Raw genomic sequence first — 14095 nt, 5'->3', positions numbered from 1 at the left:
GGCCTGTACAGTGTCACCAGATAGATATGCAAGTACTGTAAGAACTTAAATATCTCTAAACAGGCCAGCCATGATTGAAAGGTTTAAGTATATTTAATAATAAATAATAAAAGAACAAGACAAAAATCACAGGAAATATTTAAAACAATATTGCAGGACAGTTTCAAATAAATAGAGAAAATATCTAACCTATACTGTACTATATTCTTATCTGAATATAAAATAGTTACTATGCCCTAAAACTTACTTACAGCAAGGCAAGTGCAGAGGTGATTGGTGGATGTTCTTGCTAGGTCAAAGAAAAAATACAAAATGCCCTGTCTCTCTGTCTCTCTATGTCTCTCTCACTCAGAGAGTTCTTAAATTGATATCAAATATTACTGTTGGGTTAGCTTGGATGACATCACTTTTTCTCACCTGACTATAATTCCCAGGCTAAATCCCCAGTGTCAGAAACTACCAACATTTAGCATCTCTCTGTAAAAACACATAAACAAGGACCTTCTTAGATCTTTTGTCAAATCGTGGAAGTCGTAAAATAGTTTGCATTCCTCCACATGTAAAGACAATACAAAAAACTTCTACTTCTAGACATTGTGTCTGCTACTGCACTGAAACTGAGAGATACATATTTTTATGGCCCAGCTATAAAGTAACTTAACCTCAACTATGTTTAAGTTTTGCAAGTTAATCTTCTATGTTCCAGTAGGGTACACTGTGGATACATCTTTGAAGCTCAATACTGTACAAACCCTGTTCAATACATACTTTTATACCAGCAGTTTGATACACACATAACATACAGTTCTAATGTAGTGGTGACACAATCAATTGCATCATGCTGGTATTCACAAATAACATATAACTATTTACAAAATTACAGATAGCTGTGTTGGCAGTGTCTCCTTCTGTCACACTTCTATATAAATCATATTAATATTCACAAATGACATATATTTACAAAATTCCAGATAGCTGGGCTGGCAGTATTTTCCTTTGTCATAATTACTACTAACTGGAGTCCTTCCAACAACTGGAAAGCTGTATACTTATGAAGTGCAAACCAGTTTCTACTTCCTGGAATGCAGTTATTTTGCAACTAGAGACTTGTATATTTAGGGTACAAAATGAGAGTTTCCAGGTAAAGAAAGAGCTAGGTCAATTTTATTCTCACCAGCAGAATATACAAATATATATATTTGCGCGCGTGTGTGTGTGTGTGTGTGTGTGTGTGTGTGTGTGTGTGTGTGTGTGTGTGTCTATACCTATCCATATATATACATTTATTGCTAGGTTCTTTACTGCAAGTGCAACATAGTTTATTTTCAAGATGCCAGCAAGAATGTATTTTTGCATGTCTTTCTGTCACTGTAATCAGCATACCTACTGTGATGATGTGAGGTATTGCCAGCTATGTCAGGAGAAGTAAGGCAATGGATGTGTAACATATGCCAGCATAGTTAGCTGGAGTTTTGTAAATAATTATATGTCATTTGTGTATCAAACTGATTTGTACAGGTGCTTGTGTTGAAAATGTATTTGTAAAGCTGCTTGCGTTAAACATGTACCAACAGTGGGTCCTGCTGGACAGAAAAGAAATACACCTGTATGTCAGACTGTATTGCAACTGTTGAAATGAATATGTTGTAACAGAGGATACTGGAAGAGAAGATGTTAATCTCACTCCAGCTAACTTTGAAAAATTTTCTGAAATTAAGCTACCTAGTTTAGGCTGTAAAGATTGCATCTCACAGTTCTGACTGCAGCCAGAGATGAAATGTGTGTGAGAAGCCTGGTTTAGTAGCCCTGTAGGAAGAGTGGAAGTGTTAAAATTGTTTTACAGCTTCCAGATGCTGTAACATATCTTAGCAAAGCTCTATGTATGTGTATTATGACACAAATGTGCAAGATCCTGGCTCAAGTTTCTAGTAAAGGGGGTAGTGTGGGAACCAGAGTCAGGTGACCAGATGTGATGTCATTCTATAGCCAGCACTGAAATGATATTTAGATATTAATGAGAGATGTCACTCAGCTCTCAGCAGTCTGTTTGTGAAACCTGACAAAGAAACACCACTCACCCACTTCATCTTGCCTTGCTCTAGTAAGTGAACTAGAGGACAGTAATTATTTAGATCAGTCAGGAAAATATAGTGAGATTACTTAAGTATTGTTTTCCTGTATCTTTGTGAACCTTTCCATCTGTGTTATTTTTAATATTACCTGTGACTGAAACTCTGGTGTTTATTGTAAATATATATTTAGTATTTTCATGTTCTTTTAATATGTATTATTAAATATATTTAAACTTTTCATAGTGGCTGGTCTTTTAGAGAATGTTTTAACCTTTCAGAGTACTTATATTTATTTGGTGACACTGTGGCTGCTCCTGAAAACCTTGCTGTTTGGTCAACATTACCTTTGGTATTAGTATTAATTTCACTCAGTATAACTGGATACCCTGGTAAGAGCCTTAGAGTAGCTGGCTTTGTGTATGTTCTGATGGAAGTGTATCTACCTTATAGCCTGGGCAAAGGTAGAAGAGCTATTAAAGCTGTACCAACCTTTCCCAGATGTGTGTGTGTGTGTGTGTGTGTGTGTGTGTGTGTGTGTGTGTGTGTGTGTGTGTGTGTGTGTGTGTGTGTGTGTGTAAACCAAAGCTCAAAGAGATAACGTGTCAGCTATGCTATTTTGAACAGGGACACTGAGAGGGTGGTGGAAGACTTGGCTTGGAACATCTGGTTAAGGACTTAACTCTATGGCTGTGTCAATGGGGAGTCTTATTTGAGGCCTGAAGAGAGAGAGGAAACCCAGTCCTAGGACAGGTGCATTCCTTTGGCTGAATAGACTATAGCCTTTTAAACAAAACAGTCTAGTGTAGCTCTTTCCTGAACAAAAATCATTCAGGCTACTTAAACAAAATCTAGTGTAGCTCTTTCCAGAAAAAAAAGAAATCATTCCTGCTACTCTACACAAAAGAAGCTTGAATGCATTCCTAGAAAGATGGTCCTTTCCCCACTATAATGTAGCCTTTTCATATAAAACAGACTAGATCCCATTGTCTGAAAGGACTAGGTACCTTCAGCCAAGGGAATCTCGGTTGAATGAACTAGGATGAAGGGACCCAATATTGTCCTCAGGCAAAATAAAGTAATGCAGCTCTTTCCTGAGAAAGGATCATTCCTACCACTGTACACCAAAGGGCTAGAATCTGTTCCCAGAAATAAGGTATTTTTCCCATTAGAATTTATCCTTTTCACATAAAGAAGGCTAGATTTTCTTGGCTGAAAGTAACAGGGTTCTTCAGCCATGGGAATTCATGATGAAGGGACATAAAATTATGCTCAACCAAAAGAATGCAGTGCAGCTCATTCTAAAAAAAAGGATCTTTCCTACCACTGTACACCAAAGGGGATAGAATCTATTCTGTCACTGTACACCAAAGGGGATAGAATCTATTCTTAAAAAGACAGTCCTTTCCTCCACTAGAATTTAGCCTTTTTACAAAAAGCAGGCAAGATTCCCTTGACTGAAGGGACCAGGTCCCTCCAACCAAGGGAATATTGTCTGAATAGACTAGGATGAAGGGGCTTGATAGTGTGCTCAGTCAAAAGAATGTAGTGCAGCTCTTTCCTAAAAAAGGTCATTCTTGCCACTGTCCACCAAAGGGGCTAGACTTCCCGAAATGATGGTCCATTCTTCCAGTAGAATTTAGCATTCATATAAAGCAGGCTAGATTTCCTTGGATGAATGGAATAGGTCCATTCAACTAAAGGCCTATAAGAAGAATTGACCTGATAGTGTGCTGAGCAAAAAGAAATCAGTATAGCTCCTGCCTGAAAAAAATAGTAATTCCTACCATTGTACACCATAGCAGATGGAATTTATTCACAGAAAGACAGTCTTTTTCTCCACTAGAATTTAGCCTTTTTCACATAGAACAGGCTAGATTCAATTAATGTCCTTCAGCCATGGCAGTCTGTGATGAACAGAGTTGAAATTATACTCAGCCAATAAAATATGTGCAGCTATTTCCTGAAAGGTTTCATTCCTGCTACTGTACACCAAATCAGCTAGAATCTATTCCCATAAGATGCTCCTTTCCTCCACTAGAATTTAGCCTTTTCACATTGAGGAAAGGGTCATACCTGCAGGTGTACACTAAAGGGGTTAGAATCTATTCCCAGGAAGACGATCCTTTCCTCTACTAGAATTTAGCATTTTCACATACGTCAGACTATATTCCCTTAGCTGGAAGGACCATCCCTGACAGTCTGTGTTGAAGGGACCTGAAGTTATGCTCAGTCAAAAGAATGTACTGCAGCTATTTTCTATTAAAAAAAAAAAAAAAAAAAAAAGATCTTTCCTGCCACTGTACACCAGGTGGGCTAGAATCTACTCCCCTAAAGACTACCCTTTCCTCCACTAGCATTTAGACTTTTCACATAAAGCAGGCTATATTTCACCTGGATGAAAGGACCATCAACCATGTGAATCTGTGCTGAAGGTATATAATATTGTGCTTAGCCAAAACAATACAGTACAACTCTTTCCTAAAAAAAGGCCATTCCTGCCACTGTATGCCAAAGCAGCTTGTTTATATCCCCATAAAGACTGTCCTTTCCTCCACCAGAATTTAGCCTTTTCAGATACAGCAGGCTATATTCCCTTGGCTGAAAGGACCAGGTCCCTTCAGCCATGGGACTCTGTGATGAAAAGACATGAAATTATTCTCAACCAAAAGAATGGAGTGCAGATCTTTCCTAAATAAAAGGGTCATTCCAGCTACTGTATAAAAAGAGGATTAAATCTATTCTCAAAAAGATAGTCCTTTCCGCCACTGGAATTTAGCCTTTTCACATAAAGCAGACAAGATTCTCTTTGCTGTAAGGCCTAGTTCCCTCCAGCCTAGGGAAATCAGCTGAATGGACCAGGATGAATGGAACTGATATTGCGTTCCGCCAAAAAGATGTAGTGCAGCTTGTTTGTTTTTGTCTTTTGGCTTTTCCCGGTTAGGGGTCGCCACAGTGGAACTCCGGTCCGCTAATGATTGGTAGTGGATTTTTTACATACCGGGTTACCAGCCCTGATGCACAACCTTCTACGAAGGCACGCCCCATATACCTATGCCTCCACACAGAAGACGCTCTAGCTGAGAATCGAACGGGACAATGTCTTGCTATGAGGCGACCACGCTACCGCAGCACCACCACCGCAGTATCAAAAAGATGTAATGCAGCTATTTCCTAAAAAAGTGGTTATTCCTTACACTGTCCAACAAAGGGCTAAAATACACTCTCTTAAAGATGGTCCTTCTCTCCATTAGAATTTAGCCTTTTCACATAAAGCAGGCTAGATTTCCCCTGGCTGATAGGACTAAGCTCCATCAATCATATGAATCTATGCTGAATGGTCCTAATATTATGCTCAGTCAAAAGAATGTACTGCATCTATTTCCAAAAAGAATGGTCATTCCTACCAGTGTACACTAAAAAGGTTAGAATCTATTCCCAGTAAGACAGTGCTTTCCTCCACTAGAATTATTCATTTTCACATAAATCAGGCTGTATTTCCTTGGCTGAAAGGAGGAGGGTATTTCATCCATGGCAATCTGTGCTGAAGGGACCTAAAATTATGCTCAGCCAAATGAATCTATTTCCAAAAAGCATGGTCATTCCTGCTACTGTACACCAGGTAGGATATAATTTATTCCCAGAAAGATGGTCCTTTCCCCCCTCTAGACTCTAGCATGTTCATAAAGAGCAAGCTAGATTCCCTTGGCTGAAAGGACCTGGTTCATCCAGCCTTTGTAATCTGTGTTGAAGGGGCCAGAAATTATGCTCAACAAAAAGAATGCAGTGCAAGTTGTTTTTAAAGAAAATGGTTATTCCTGCATCTGTACACCAGAGGTGATAGAATCTATTCCAATAAAAAAGTTCCTTTTCCCCACTAAAATTTAGCCATGTTATACAGAACAGAACAAAGGACTCAATAAAAAGGGTCATTCCTGCCAGTGTATACTAAAGGAGTTATAATCTATTCCCAGAATGATGGTCCTTTCCTCCAAAAGAGATTAGAATTTTCACATACAGCAGGCTATATTCCCTTGGATGAAAAGGACCAGGGTCCTTCATCCCTGGCAATCTGTGCTGAAGGGACCTAAACTTATGCTCAGCCAAATGAATGTAGTGTATCTATTTCCAAAATTAATGGACATTCCTGGCATTGTACACCAGATGGGATAGAATTTACTCCTAGAATGAAGGTTCCTTTCCTCCACTAGAATTTAGCAATTTTACATAGAGAGGCTAGATTTCCTTGATGGATAGGACCAGGGTCCTTCATCACTGGCAATCTGTGCTGAAAGGACCTAAAATTATGCTCAGTCAAACAACTATAAGGCATCTATTTCCAAAAAGAATGGTTATTCCTGCCACTGTACACCAGATGGGATATAATTTTATTCCCAGAAAGACAGTCCTTTCATCCACTGGAGTCTAGCATTTTCAAATAGAGCAGGTTAGATTCCCTTGGCTGAAAAGACCTGGGTCCTTCAGCTATGGCAATCTGTGTTGAAGGGGCCAGAAATTATGCTCAACCAAAAGAATGTAGTACAACTCTTTCCTAAAAAATGGTCATTCCTGCCTCTGTACACCAGAGGCAATAGAATCTGGTAATTCCTGCCAATACACACTAAAGGAGATAGAATCTCTTCCCAGAAAGATGGTCCTTTCCTCCACTAGAATTTAGCAATTTGACATACAGCAGGCTATATTCCCTTGGCCGAAAGGACCAGATTCCTTCATCCCTAGCAATCTGTGCTGAAGAGACCTAAAATTATGCTCAACCAAAGGAATGCAGTGTAGCTCTTTGTCATTCCTGCCTCTGTACACCAGTGGTTATAGAATCTGTTCCAATAAAAAAGGTAATTTTTGTTACTAGAATTTAGTTGTGTTATAGAGAAGAGGATAGAAGTCTCAATAAAAAGGGTCATTGCTCCCACTGTACACTAAAGGGGTTAGAATATATTCCCAGAATGACGGTCCTTTCCTCCACTAGAATTTAGCATTTTCACATACAATAGGCTATATTCCCTTGGCTGAAAGGACCAGGATCCTTCCTCCCTAGCAATCTGTGCTGAAGGGACCTAAAATTATGCTCAGTGAAATGAATGTAATGCATTTGTTTCCAAAAAGAATGGTCATACTTGCCACTCTATATCAGATGGGATAGAATTTATTCCCAGAAAGACAGCCCTTTCCTCCACTACAATCTAACATTTTCACATAAAGCAGGCTAGATTCCCTTGGCTGAAAGGACCTGAGTCCTTCAGCCATGGCAATCTGTGTTGAGAGGAGCAGAAATTATGCTCAGACAAAAGAATGTAGTGTAGCCACTTCCTGAAAATAGGTCCATAGCTGCCACTGTACAACAAAGAGGCTAGAATCTATTTCCAGCCACTAGGTCCTTTTCCCCACTAGAATTTAGCCATGTCACAACGAACAGGCTAGATTCCCTTGGCTGAAAGGACCAGAACCCTTTAGCCATCAGACTCTAGTCTGAAGGGACCTGATGGTGCACTCAGCCAATTAGGCTTTATTGAACTGTACTGGTTCACCGGATGCGCAGTAGCAAACCTTGCCCAAACCCCGCCCAACACCCAGCAACAGACTGACATCACACTTTAGTCATGAATAAACAATGTCATGTGTTTCTCAGCCGCATGAATATTCATCCAGATTTGTCAGCATGTGGCAAGCAGATAGTGTGGACTTGTAATGGCCGGTGAGCCAGTACAATACAACAAAGCCTTTTTTAGAAAAACTTACATAAACCCTATTCTTCTTAATTTACTTAAGATTCAGTGCTATCAGTTTGGTGGTGGACTACATTTCTGGGCAGCTTCAAGTTCAATGTGTAGAGCCATTTTTAATTTTTCTTTTAAGAATCTTGCATCCATACTTCTCCACAACCCATACTCTTAAAACAAAAGTACATTCTGCATTTTGTGGTCAAAGTTAAGTTTGTTGAAGCCTAACATTTCCAAGAGAAGGCACATGTTCTGTCTTGCAAGTAAATAACAGCCATGCTACCACAAAGTTTGTGCAGTAATGGAAACAATATCAGAATTGCTCTGAAGTGTCATTCACAGCACACATACAACTGACATCAAGCTTTACTATTCTGCAAATTACATAAATGAAACTGAACAGGAAGGCACTACAATTAAATATTTCAGCTAACAACACAATGCATTGGGGAGCAAATACCCAACTCCCAAATCTAACTGTGAACTACATAAGTTACTACTGTTTTCGCTTTGCTTTTGCAGTGGTCAAGCCCCCCCTGCACCCTCCCACATCCCCGCTACTTCAATATACCAACTCTGAGATTGCACTACATTGAGGAGGAGGGTTAACAAAAACTACACAATGAATACTCCTAAATATATTTAAATACAATACTAAATAAAGGTAATGTCGCCTCACAGTAAGACGTTGTCCTGTTCGATTCTCAGCTAGAGCGTCTTCTGTGTGGAGACATGCGTGAATGGGCATACCTTCGTTGAAAGTTGTGCATCAGGGCCGGCAACTCGGCACGTAAAAATCTACTGCCAATCATTAGCGGACCGGAGTTCTGCTGTGGCGACCCCTAACTGGGAAAAGCCGAAAGACACAACAACAACTAAATAAAGGCAAACGAGAAAGTAAAATTCAAACATCCATTCTCGCAGCATTATTGGAGAGAATAAATAAAGTATCTTACATGCTAAACAAGGTCAAATACATGAATACAGAGAAACAAAGTGCTTATGCAATACAATCTTGAAACCACCTTACTTTAGAAAGATTCCAATGCTGTAAGGCAAAGGGAAATGTCTTAACAAGTTAAATTACAGGCCAGCAGCATCACTTAATTACTGAAGCTAATCCACAATCAATGTATGCAGGATGTAATTTGCAAATCTGCATGACATGCCAATCATTCATTATTTGCATACCACATCAAAGGCATTTGGCTTGTTAATCACTGTGGCCATGCCCATTCCTGCACGAAATGGCCGGTGAGCCAGTACAGTACAACAAAACCCAAAATTATGTAGTGCACCTCCTTCCTGAAAAAAATCATCATTCCTACCACTGTATACCAAAAAGAGCTAGAAGCTATTCCCAGAAGGAAAGCTGTTTCCTCTGCTATAATGTGACCTTTTGAAATACGCAGCCTTGTCATTCCTGTCACTGTACACCAAAGAGCTTAAATCTATTCCCAGAAAGCGCCTTTTCCCCACTAGAATCTAGCTGTGTGAAGGGACCTAATAGTGTTCTTCCAAAAGCTGAGTATGTATTCTATGAGAGTCTCTTTTCTCTCACAATAATTCACCTTCTTTTACAAACAAAGTTATTCTCCTGCTTATGCTTTTCAACCTGGGAACATCAAAAATCTGGACAAAGGCCCATGAAAAATAGGTACAACTGGCCAAAAATCTGCATGCTGATTAACATAAAATGTGTATACTTAATTATGTAACCCCAATAGCTCTCAACTAATCAGGAACAAATCTCAATAGAATCAGGGACAAAATCAGAAATAATCAGGGACAATCGGGGACACTTTTAAAATATTAATACTGTTAACCTCAGATGTTGACAGAATAACAGAATGCAAATTGATGTATATTTTCTGAAGTAAAAAAGTCTATAACTGTAATTTATTGTCATTGTATGTTCAATGTAATTTACCACCTTTTCTCCAAAAGTCACCAGTTTTAGGAGAGATTAAGAAGGACAGAGCTAAAATTTGAGTCAAAATCAGGGATGTCCCTGAAAAAAAGGGACAGTGGCCCCACACCCTCCAATGGAATTGTGGGATACCAACTTTTAAATGCAAACTGAAGTAGTTTCTCATATGCACAAGCACCAAAAGGAAACATTTCCTGCAGTGATCCATCCCAGTAGTTTCAAGTATTCACAAAAACAGACTAAAACAGTGTAGGAATAGTCACCATGTTAAATAACTACAGAGACACACACACACACACACACACACACACACACACACACACACACACACACACACACACACACACACACACACACACACACACACACACCTAGGTGGAGCAGATCAGTGCTACATTAATGCAATTGCAATTTAAAGCAGTGAAAGCATGGAGGCATGGACTTCTTTGTTTTTCAATTCAATTTCAGGAAGGATAACAACAAGTCGAAGACAAATCAACCAATAAAATCCGGAGGCTTTTAATGAAATAACTAACAGGCTGATACTGTTTGCACATCATTACATTCAAACATAGCTAAAGGCTGCAGCATACTGTATCTAAACACACATAGCTCGATATTTTGAAGCCTACACAGTGAAGGAACCCAACAGTCAGAGTTATAGCAGTTTCCAGCTTAGTTTAGAAACTCATTGCAGTGAAATCATCTAATAACACCAAACACGTTGGTGGAGTGACAAGGTGTTCAGGAGCTTAGTTTTCCCAGATATCCTCTCTTCCAGTAACTCCAACATGCTAAAGCACACAATGGCATGCAAGCAGGATCAAGATGGAGGCATGCCCTCAAAACACACTTGAATTTTAAGACAACCTAGGCAAATAAAAACAGCTTTGCTTGATGATGTAAAATCTTCTCTACATAGCAGTTTTAAAAGAGCAAATATTTAATGGGTGCTACACTCAAATCAGTGCTGTTTGAACATTTTCAACCTGAACTAGGTGACAAGATAAAGTTGTCAATATGCTTGGCCAGAGGAAAGGCAGAAGCACCCCCAGTCTGCTGTACAATCAAAGAAGGAAGTGTAGAACTAAATGCCATTTGCTTAACTCCTGGTGGAGGAAAAGGATGCATTATGAAATGTTTCACTCACTAGTACAAAGCAAGCCATCCTGACACAAGTGTACATATACTGTCACTTTAGGAAGCCGACTATCATTACTACATAGGATATCTCCAAGGGAGTAGGAAATCATAACCAACCACGAGAGACAGAGGAAGACTCAAGAAAGCCTGGTCCATTGTCCCTCCCTTCTCCCTTCACTTCCAGACACACAATGATATAGACAAGCCACTAGGCTCCATCCAAAAGGAAAAGGAAAGATCCTACTAATGTTAGGAGAGAGAGATATTATAGGGTTAGGCAGAAACAATTTGGGGAGACGAAGAGAGACTAATCCAGATAACAGACTTTGAGAGTTGAAAGGTACTGCAGATAAAAAATGGTGAGTGGAAAAGAGCAGAAGAAGGGGAAAAACAAAGAAAAGAATTGCAGCTTAACAACAGGGTATCGTATACACAGTCAGGAAATAAAAGATTTTTAGCATTGAGGAAGGGTGTAGACCCGAAAGCTTTGCTGCTGCTTTTTGTATTAAAAGTTTTTCTCAATGTGGTTGTATTCTTCTGTTGCCTTTTTGTTTCCAGTACTACAGTGGGTGCTTGTTTAGGAAATAAAAGATGCCACATAATATATCTCTGGACAGTAAGTACCTGATTAGAATGAACTATAGAAAAAGTCAAGTCCCTTTTTATACAAAATCAGGCTGCATTACATACTACAACGGCAGGACTCTGCTGCCTCAGTCTCATAATTATACAACTTTCAGTCATTTCCTAGAGTCAATCTGCCTGCAAAAGAGAATATATAAATAATTCCACTTCCTATTATGAAAATAAAAATTAAACACACATTCCATTTTCATGCCCAAATTGAGACATAAGCTGTGAATGCAACCCTCTATCCCCACCCGGTTATATGTGAAAGTATTGTAACTTCTGTTTGACACCAACTACAGCTATCCTAATGGTGGGTGTAATGCTTTGGTCTTTTACTTAGTTTGACTCACCCCTGGACCCCAGAAAGTGAGACTGTCAACTGCCAGAAACGACCTGCAACTGGGAAGCACCATTGTTATCACTTTTTCTAAGAATAACTGGGATCATAATGTAGATAATTTGAGGGGGCCTACTAATCGGACAAAGCATTTAGGAACTGTCTCTGTCCATTAGGCAGTCCCAGGGTAAATTTTCTGTTTCCCAACTAGAACCAAGTTGCACTTGAATTTGGACAAGGATGAACTTTGTTTTACATGGATGGAAGTCTGTTCCAGAGCAGTGGTATCCTCTGTGATATGTAACTGCTCCTGAAAAAACATTCTGTTGATGTTGCAGAAGAGGTTTAGAACCCCAGTAAGACTTAAAAAGGCCCTGGTAGTAGTTAGTGAAGTATATAACTATGAACCTATTAACCTATATGAAGTTAGTGGGAGAGAGAGAAGAGGAATTAGAAAGTGTAAAAAGGAAAATCTAAAAAAAAAAAACATGGTAGCTGAAGAGTTCTTGTTATAGTACCCCTAATAATATACACACAGATGTATGTATGTATATTTATAGATGTATATATATATATATATATATATATATATATATGTATATATATATATGTAGACACACACACAAAATTCAAGCTAACATACTGCTTTGCAAAGAGCATCAAAATAAATATATATACCAATAGGCACAGCTGCAAATGCTCCTAATTTAGACATGAAAAGTACTACATCACATGGCAGTGTCAAGTGACTGTAACAGCCCTAATACTCCTCAAACTCTGAATGTGCAAAAGCTGGCAAAATGGCAGGCAACCACACACCCCTCTTTTAGCAGGACAAGTCCCTCTTTGGGCAGTTATGGGTGAGATCTGGTATGAAATGGCAAATACTGTGTGATTTTTGATAAATATTTTACAACTTTTCTCCCCTTGTAAGCAGGTGATAAAACAGTGAGGCAGACCGTCCACACTCCGCAGACATTATATTCAATATGAATGGTAGCAGGCCACCAGCGCCAACCTGTTAAAATAACACCTTAGTTAGCAGCACACTAAACAAAACCTACTACAATTCTGACCTATAGTTCTCTGCTTCAAATGTGCTTCGTAACCAGGATGTAGTATTCATACAAATAAATCTCCCTCCCAAGTCCCAAGATGTTATGCAGCTAAGTGATCTAATTTGTTCAATAAAATACATGTAACATACATAAACATGCATATATGATGCCTTTATGCAGTTTACTTTGCAGTCATCAGTCTGATGTACAATTATAAAATTTCAGTCCTTGGTTGCACACTTGCTACTGGTGCAGTCCAGGGGACATAAAACGTCAGGTCCAGTGCCAGATAACCGTATTTACTACTAGTGCATCACTCACTCGCATGTTCACAACACACATATCTCACTCTCTCTCTCAGTCTCAACCTCAAAAAAAAAATAAAACCCCACAACAGCTGCATTGGATTGCATTTTGAACTTCTTTTTTTTTTTCTTAATTCTTTCTTTTATGTACGGTATGGTACCTGAAGGAGTGACGGAGCCGGGGGAAGAACTGGGTGTGGTAGCGCTACTGCTGCTGGCACTGGTGATATGTTTTTCATCTTTTCAGATTGACAAACTTAAACTTCTTTTTTCAGTGAGATGAGATGAGACCACTGATCACAGGACTGGGACAAGTCTGACCGACGATTGCTGCAGACTTCCTGCTGGACCCTGCCTGTAAGTGCACTGACTGTCTGTCTCTGCACTCTGCACTAATTAATTAACTACCAGCCACAAACGAATGAACCAGGAATGGCTTGCTTGCCTAGTTGCCTGCATGTGTACTTGCTTGGGACATAAACACAGTAGTATACACCCCCCTCAAGCCCAGCCATATTCTTACAGGCTGGCAGACTGCTCATGACACTGACATCATTGCGCACGCCCTGCACGTGATGATGTCAGCAAAAATTCAAAAAAGAAAAAAAAAAAAAGACCTGGAAATTCGGAAATTAAAGGGGCCACTCGGGAATTTGTGGCACCCCAATATTTTGACCTCAAAACCGGTAAATACCGAGAAATTCGGTACAGTTGAGTGGTATGCTGCGCTTGCTTTGTGTTAACAACTGGAGCATTTTTTGCATAAAATATTAACTTTAGTCTCTTTTTCAGGTTAAGAGGAGCAATTTTCTAAAGTGCAAGCTAGAATTTTTTTTCTCAATTGCTCTTCTACACAATATACTTTCTTTTACACTACTCTATTTT

Source organism: Protopterus annectens, chromosome 12.part0, assembly GCF_019279795.1.
Source record: "Protopterus annectens isolate FY-2018-M chromosome 12.part0, PAN1.0, whole genome shotgun sequence".
Lineage (NCBI taxonomy): Eukaryota > Metazoa > Chordata > Ceratodontiformes > Protopteridae > Protopterus > Protopterus annectens.
The sequence above is the reverse complement of the archived record's forward strand: the minus strand, read 5'-3'. Positions refer to the sequence as shown.